This window comes from Bidens hawaiensis, unplaced genomic scaffold, assembly GCF_021521415.1.
Source record: "Bidens hawaiensis isolate Kalapana, Puna unplaced genomic scaffold, B.hawaiensis_p1.1 tig00087067_1, whole genome shotgun sequence".
NCBI lineage: Eukaryota > Viridiplantae > Streptophyta > Magnoliopsida > Asterales > Asteraceae > Bidens > Bidens hawaiensis.
In genome coordinates this window covers 11,639-19,923 of record NW_027504257.1, presented here as the reverse complement: position 1 = coordinate 19,923, position 8,285 = coordinate 11,639, and the positions used below count along the sequence as shown (strand labels likewise).

The 8,285-nt window shown below is 37.0% G+C and overlaps 1 pseudogene; it reads left to right on the top strand.

Annotated features, from left to right (window-relative positions):
* The first annotated feature begins 4,246 nt into the window (after nt 1–4,246).
* LOC143607809 (heat shock cognate 70 kDa protein 2-like) lies at nt 4,247–7,034 on the top strand (annotated as a pseudogene).
* The last annotated feature ends 1,251 nt before the right edge of the window (nt 7,035–8,285 follow it).

Below are 8,285 nucleotides of genomic sequence, written 5' to 3'. Positions count from 1 at the left end.
AAGCCATAATGGATCAAGAAAAGTTTTACTGGTATCACCCCGTTTTAGTCTTAAGATGTCTAATGATCGCTTTTCTTTTATCTTGCTAGGTAATTGAATATAAAAAAGGAATGATCAAAGTTCAGGTACACATAGATTTCAATATTTCAATCAAATTTGTGCTAAAAATGGCATTTGTGGTGCAATTAATTAAACATTAGATGAGGAAGAAAACGTTAAAATAGATGAGGGAGGGAGGGAGAGAGAGAGGTCGAAGTCGAGACCCACTAAAACTATTTAACTATCACAAGATGGTCGGGCTAACCAACTTCGATATCATCCGAGATGATGCCAAGTCTATGTTTGAAAGATATATAATTAAGGTGTCATTACATGAAATTATACAGTGTCATTCAACTCTCAAATATAAAAGCACCGGCTTTTTACTTGAGTCACGTAACACCGGTAGTCAGATCATAAGTCCCCCTAGTTAAAACATAAACTTAACAACTTGGGGGTGTTTGTTTTTTCAGAAAAGATCTTCTTGAACTCTTTTGTTTAGGCCGCACAGACATTTATGTCCGCAGTGTGTTTGCTTTTCGGAATTCCTTCATTAAAAAAAGGTCAGTGCGCCATCTTCTTAATACAGACTTGGACCATGAGCTTATAAATCTTTTAACCTCTTCCCATCTCATATAATATCATTTTCATCAAACAGCAACCCCTCCACCCCTCTCCTCTCTCCACCGTCGCACCTCCAATGCCCCTCCCCTGCCTTCGTCGGCCGCCCTACCCTAACTCCGGCCACCCCACGCCACCACCGCCCTCCCTGCCTCACTTCCGCCACCTCCGTCGCACATCCACACGTCCAGGTAATTGATTTGTTTAATTATTGTTAGTTTTTAGAAATTAATTTGTTGAATTATTATTAGTTTTTTTTAGAAATTGATTTATTGAATTCTTATTAGTTTTTAATTGATTTGTTGAATTATTATTAGTTTTTTGTAGAAATCGATTTGTAGGCCACCACCAGTTTATTTTAGCATTCCACATACGTTAAAAACAAACAGTTTTTTTCTTGTAAATTGCAAAGGTTGCGTTCACCTCTTCTGCTACATTTGTGATCCGTAGACTGCAAACACTTTACTTCTGACGAAACAAACAACACCTTATTCTTTACTCAAAATTTCACCACCATAAAAGAATAAAATATATCAATTATGTTTTTATTCTATTCAGGATGGACCAAATTAGTAATAGTTAGTGACACATAACATCATTAAGAAAACTATGCATTATTTACTATTCGACTCATTTTTCTTGTTTTAATTATCAAGTGCTTTTAAAGTTACTCAATTCACAAGCGGTTTAAACAACTTTAGCATAACTCTAATCCTCATGGATTCTTGAAACCATGGTGAAACAAGTTAATACCACCCGGTATCAAGTAGAGGTGTACAACCAAACTAGATCCAAATCTAAAACAAGATCTGAACAAAAAAAACGGTTCAGGTCCAATCAGATCGTTGGTAAAAAATCTGTTTGAATATATATACTTTCAATCCGTTTTGAAACCAAATTGGGACAAATACTAGTTATATAGAGGTTGTTGAATATGGTTCTAATCATATCCGATCTCGCATTTTCTTAGAAACCAATTGATCTAGTTTAGACCAAACCGATTTTGTCTTTGTTTGACTAACTTCATGGTGTTAATCAAGTTTGGATTAATGGAGAAAAAATGGCGAGAAGTATTGTAATAAATAAGGCAATAGGGGCCCAATGGAATAAATTGAAACTTTGAAGAAGCACAAATTTGGGCCAATAGCTATATAATTAATTAATGATATGTCCATTGAAAGCCCGTTTAGTTTTATTTTCAACTTCGGGTTCGAAGTAGGAGGTGTACAAAACCTATTTTAAACCTAAACTGAACCGGTTTGGTCAACGGCTGGTCAAAACCAGTTTGACTCAAACCGGTTCGGTTTATAAACCGGCTTAGAAGCAAGATAGGCCGGTCTGGTCACGTCGGTTCGGTTCAGTTTATAAACCGGTTTAACCATTTTTCTCAAACCGGTTCGGTTTTAAAACCAGTTTGGTAGATCTTAAGAAGAACTGGTCCTAAAACCGGCAGTTTAGGTCGGTTTGGGTGAGACCGGTTTTAAACCCAAACCAGTTCGGTTCGATTCGGTTCGGTTTGCCTAAAACCGATCCCAAACCGGTTTTTTTTGTACACCTCTAGTTCGAAGGAGAAATATATTTTATTTAGGAATAAACCTTAAAACCCTATACTTATTAATCTTGTCTTTATATGGTAAGCCCAGGATAGTCGGACCTGAACCAATTTACGAACATTGCTCAGGGGTGGAAATGTTGAGGGCTAGTGGTGGCACTGTGCCTAGTGTAACCCGAGGGGGGCGCTGTGGGCGTTAGAAGACTACACATAATCTAATTGAAACCTAAATGATAACACAAAACATATTATATTATCAATTGAAAATGCCAATTTAAAATCCGTGTCACGGCTATTTACGTATGGTATCCCGTAACTTTCATTTGGTTACACAATTAACGTCACAACTTTTTAATATGGTAACCCTCAAATTCCACTAATTACACAATTAACCCCAACTATTTAATGTGGTAACCATCATGTCAAATAAGTTATACAAACAAACCAACTAATTTTTAAAATGGCAACCCAAGTTTTTAATATGGTACCGAAGCCATAACGACCGAAGTTCCACCGCTAAGCACGTGCTTTCTTTCACTCTATATGTATAGCTCCCCCCGCTGCAACGCAAGTGAAATGGCAACTACTTTACTATGAAAGCATGTAAAGTTTAGGGAAAAAATCTGAAACTTTAAAACAACAAATTTTCACAAATTGGCGCATCTTCTTCACATCAAAATATTCCAATTTATAAACACTAATTTTCTTCTAAAACAGCAAACCTCCAACCCCCCCACCCCCCACCCCCCCCCCCCCCCCCCCCCCCAAAAAAACACATTTCCTCATTCATGATTAGGGTGAGGAAGGGCGTAGTAAGCGACGAAATGCTTCGGATAGTTGAAAATAAGCTCCGTGGATAAACTAAACCTACAATTAAGAAGTGTCTCAACAAAAATAACTTGATTATTTTTAGCAGTGACTGATCTAGACCAAAATCTAAATGGAACGTTCAAAAAAAAATTTCTTTCGTATTTCATACAACGTAAACAGAAAGTTTTTTTTATCGTATTTCATACAGTAACCAATTTTTGTTTATTATATTTCATACAATATTTTGTTTTTGTTTTTTTTATTATTTTTTTTGAATTTGGTGTTGACCAATATTAGCATTTTTGTGAAATTTTCGTTTAAAAAAGTTACTAATAAGACTTTGCTATTTCAACTTCGAAGTTCCTGATTTTAGAATAAACAAATGTAAACCATAAATTCGTAATCAATTTCAATTTACACATAAACCCTAAATCGTTAGTAAATTCCAATTTACACATAAACCATAAATCTCTTCAATTTCCAATTACATTATCCAAATATTAATAAACTATAATCAATCATTCAATTTGCCAAAAACAATTCCAAATTAACAAATTATAATAATAAAAAATAAACAATTATAATTTTAGTTAAAAGTAGAGAATACCTAAATTAGTACAAGTCGAACCGTGAAAGGGGGAGCACCAGTTGTTGGCTACCCGGCTGTAGCGTGGAGGAGGAGGAGGAGGGCGGCAAAGCAGGTGGTGACTGGTGGTGTCTGGTACAGCACTGACTGCCTGGTTCGCTGTTTGATGTTTGGCTCTTTCCAATTTCAAAACGAGTTTTTTTACCATTATTTATAAAGGGTTAATGAGATTAATTGTTCGGGGCTTTAAACTTGATTGAACTTTAATTGAGTTGGTTTAAATTGGTTAGACTTTAATCAAACAAGGGTAACATTATTTTTTTCAGATGTAGTGAAATACGAATATCAATCTAAAAAAAGATTTTTTACACTGCCGACAAAACGTTAAATGGTACCAGGCTACCTCTAATTTATTTATATTTAGCTGTTAAAAAAAAACAAATAAAAGAAAATCTTTTCAAGGGAAAAAACATTAAGGCGGTGGGAAGCATCCTAGACTCCCACAAATTAGGTGGTTAGACCAATGACCATCAAAGAGTTTGAAATCAATCTGAACGGTCGAAGAACATTCTAGAACCCAACTTACAACCACATATATACCATCCCTTTTCTTAGTTTCTATCATTCTCATTCTTTCCTCAAACCCTAATTTCAGATTCTTTTCTTTTATCGATTGTTAACATAATGGCTGGTAAAGGTGAAGGTCCCGCTATCGGTATCGATCTCGGAACGACGTACTCATGTGTCGGTGTATGGCAACACGACCGCGTTGAAATCATCGCTAATGATCAAGGTAACCGGACTACACCGTCGTACGTTGCGTTTACCGATTCCGAGAGGTTGATCGGTGATGCTGCCAAGAATCAGGTCGCCATGAACCCTACCAACACTGTTTTTGGTGAGTTTTAGATCTTATGTATTTCTTTAATTTTATTTAGTATATGCATACATGGTTAATATTATGTGATTTTTCCCTTGCTACTGCTACTCATCTATACTTGTTCTAGATAAATGTTTGTGAAGGAAAACTTATGTAAGTTTTAAATTTAGATGTGATTGAAGTCTAATTTATTAAATTTTGTGAAGGGGAAGTTATGTAACTGTTGTTAATAAAGTCTAATTTAACAAATTAGACTTAAAATCTTTATCTTGGAATGATTGGTGTTGTTTCTTCTTTTACGGTTGTGTTTGATGTTTTGGTCTCTAATGTCTTGCTAGTTATACCGTTTTTAATGAAAGTTGTCGTTTGGGAAAAAAACAAAACAAAACTTGTGAATGAAAACTTTTGTAACGTTTTAAATTTAATTAGATTTAATTGGAGTCTATTTAAAATGATTTGTGTAGTAAAACATGTCTATTTTAACAAAATTTGTGAACGAAAATTTATGTATCTAGAGTTTACTAAAACATAGGTAACTTATGTAATTGAAGTCTAGTTTAGCAAATTTGTGAAAGAAAACTAACGTAACCTTTTAAATTTAAATGTGATTGAAGTCTAATTTATAATGAAAACTTATGTAACTCATGTAATTTAAGTCTTATTTAACAAAATTTGTGAACCAAAAATTATGTACCTCGTAATTAAAGTCTAGTGTTACTCGGTTCAACAGCATTTTTCTACTTTATATTAACCAATTTTCCATTTGCAGATGCAAAACGTCACAATCGGCAGAAGATTCACCGACGTATCCGTGCAAAGCGACATCAAATTATGGCCTTTTAAGGTTGTCTCCGGACCTGCAGAGAAGCCATTAATTGCGGTTAACTACAAAGGCGAAGAAAAAACATTCGCAGCCGAAGAAATCTCATCCATGGTCTTGATCAAAATGAAAGAAATAGCCGAAGCATTTTTGGGAACAACTGTCAAAAACGCTGTTGTCACAGTTCCAGCTTACTTCAACGACTCACAACGCCAAGCCACAAAAGACTCGGGTGTCATCTCGGGCCTCAATGTGTTACGTATCATTAATGAGCCAACCGCAGCAGCCATTGCATACGGTCTTGATAAAAAAGCCTCCAGTGTTGGTGAAAAGAATGTTCTTATATTCGATCTTGGTGGCGGTACCTTTGATGTGTCGTTGTTGACCATCGAAGAAGGGATATTCGAAGTCAAAGCAACCGCCGGAGACACCCATCTCGGTGGCGAAGACTTTGACAACCGAATGGTCAACCATTTTGTTCAAGAGTTTAAAAGAAAGCACAAGAAGGATATTACTGGGAACCCGAGGGCGCTTAGGCGATTGAGGACGTCTTGTGAGCGAGCCAAACGAACCCTCTCGTCAACCGCTCAAACCACCATCGAAATTGACTCGTTATACGAAGGCGTTGACTTCTACTCGACCATCACCCGAGCCCGATTCGAAGAGCTTAACATGGACTTGTTTAGAAAGTGTATGGAGCCGGTTGAGAAGTGTTTACGCGATGCCAAGATGGATAAAAGCTCGATCCATGATGTTGTTTTAGTGGGCGGGTCGACCCGGATTCCCAAAGTTCAACAGTTGCTTCAAGATTTTTTCAATGGGAAGGAGCTTTGTAAAAGCATCAATCCCGATGAGGCGGTTGCATATGGGGCTGCGGTCCAGGCTGCTATCCTAAGTGGCGAGGGTAACGAAAAGGTTCAAGATTTGCTTCTTTTGGATGTGACCCCGCTGTCACAGGGTTTGGAAACCGCTGGCGGGGTCATGACAGTTCTCATCCCAAGAAACACCACCATCCCGACGAAAAAGGAGCAAGTATTCTCCACGTATTCGGATAACCAGCCCGGTGTGTTAATCCAAGTGTACGAAGGTGAACGAACACGAACACGTGACAACAACTTGTTAGGAAAGTTTGAGCTCTCGGGAATCCCACCGGCCCCACGTGGGGTCCCACAAATCACCGTCTGCTTCGATATTGACGCGAATGGGATCCTTAACGTGTCAGCCGAGGACAAGACAACGGGTCAAAAGAACAAGATCACGATCACAAACGACAAGGGTCGGTTATCGAAAGAAGAGATCGAAAAGATGGTTCAAGAAGCGGAAAAGTATAAGTCGGAAGACGAGGAGCATAAGAAGAAGGTGGAGGCGAAGAACGCATTGGAGAATTACGCGTATAACATGAGGAATACCGTTAAAGATGAGAAAATCGGCGAGAAACTGAGCCCGGAGGATAAGAAGAAGATTGAGGAGGCGATTGATGAGGCGATCGCGTGGTTGGATAGTAACCAGCTTGGTGAGGCGGATGAGTTCGAGGATAAGATGAAGGAGTTAGAGGGAGTTTGTAATCCGATTATTGCGAAGATGTATCAAGGTGGTGGTGGTGATGCTGGAATGGATGATGAGCCAACTCATTCGGGAAGTGGTGCTGGTCCTAAGATTGAGGAAGTGGACTAAGTGTTGTTTGGAATATTGCTATGTTTTGGTGGTACCCCTGACTAAAGGGGGTTAATTTTGTTATGCCTTTTATGTACTTCTATAGTTACAAGAAAACAATGTGTTTAGTTTTTAATGAAAGTTGCTTTTGTATCTCTATGTGGCAAGTAGAATGATAATCTAACAATATTTTTGAGCAAGTTTAAATCTGAATTTAAGTAAAGCTAAAGTGTAAAACCAGTTGCAAATAAAAGTGCTGTTTATTAAAGCTCTAACAAGAAAACGCGCATATTTTTTAAATTGTCTTTCTTTTTTATATGTATTTATCAAATTAATTTAGAAAAAGAAATTAAAAAAAAAACACAATAACCACTGGTAAACAAGTGAAGTTGCTTCTTTTTTAAAATATGTTACAGTCTTATAGACTAAAGAAGTATGGTATATTTGTATGTCTATTGCTTTTTATTATTCTTTTTTTTTATGAAAGACGGCATTTCATTAATGAAGAAAAAGCCCCAGCAAACAAGACGCTAGAAAGGACCGACCAAAACTTATTACAAAGAGTCAAGGACACAACCAAAAGCGAATCACTACACATAGATCTATTCTTTAATAGAATCCACGGCTTTATGCAGTTTAAATGATTCACAATCACACCCATTTTGTTTATGCAAATCCAAATACTCCATCTAGTCGCAATTAGGACAGTAAATATCAGTTTCCTCTATCGATCCGCAAATACTTTGTCCAAACATCAACATCTCCTTGATCTAACCGAAACTACAAGTGGGATTTTAATACAACACTGCCATCGGTTTGATCTCGTAAAAGTACAGTCGCTGAAAATATGATCAGTTGACTATTGAGAAAATAGCGTATTTCAGACATATTGTATTCCCCATGACCACTCCTCTAATAGCAAGGGTATCTTATACCCTACTTATCTTCGCTCTTCAAATAAAAAAATAATTCACTTTTAAATGAGCCCAACTATTCCAAGAAAATACCTATGCATCATTTCTCCGGTGCCAGCCACTCAAATTGTTCATTAGCGATCTCTGTCGACCTTCCATCACAACCACTCAAATCATTCATTTCTCGATCTTCGTCGACCTCCTATAACAAGAAGGCAGTATATAAACACCACCAAAGGGAAAACAAAGGCATTTGCACGCTACAACAATCTTTCTTAGCTAATACTTAGCATGGACATTCTGTAACCAGTGGTCTACAATATTTTCTCTTGTAGGTTCGATTTTAGTTGGTAGTCGTTTAATGTCATTTGATAGAGGAGAATATCAGTATTTTCTTCCTCATATTATTT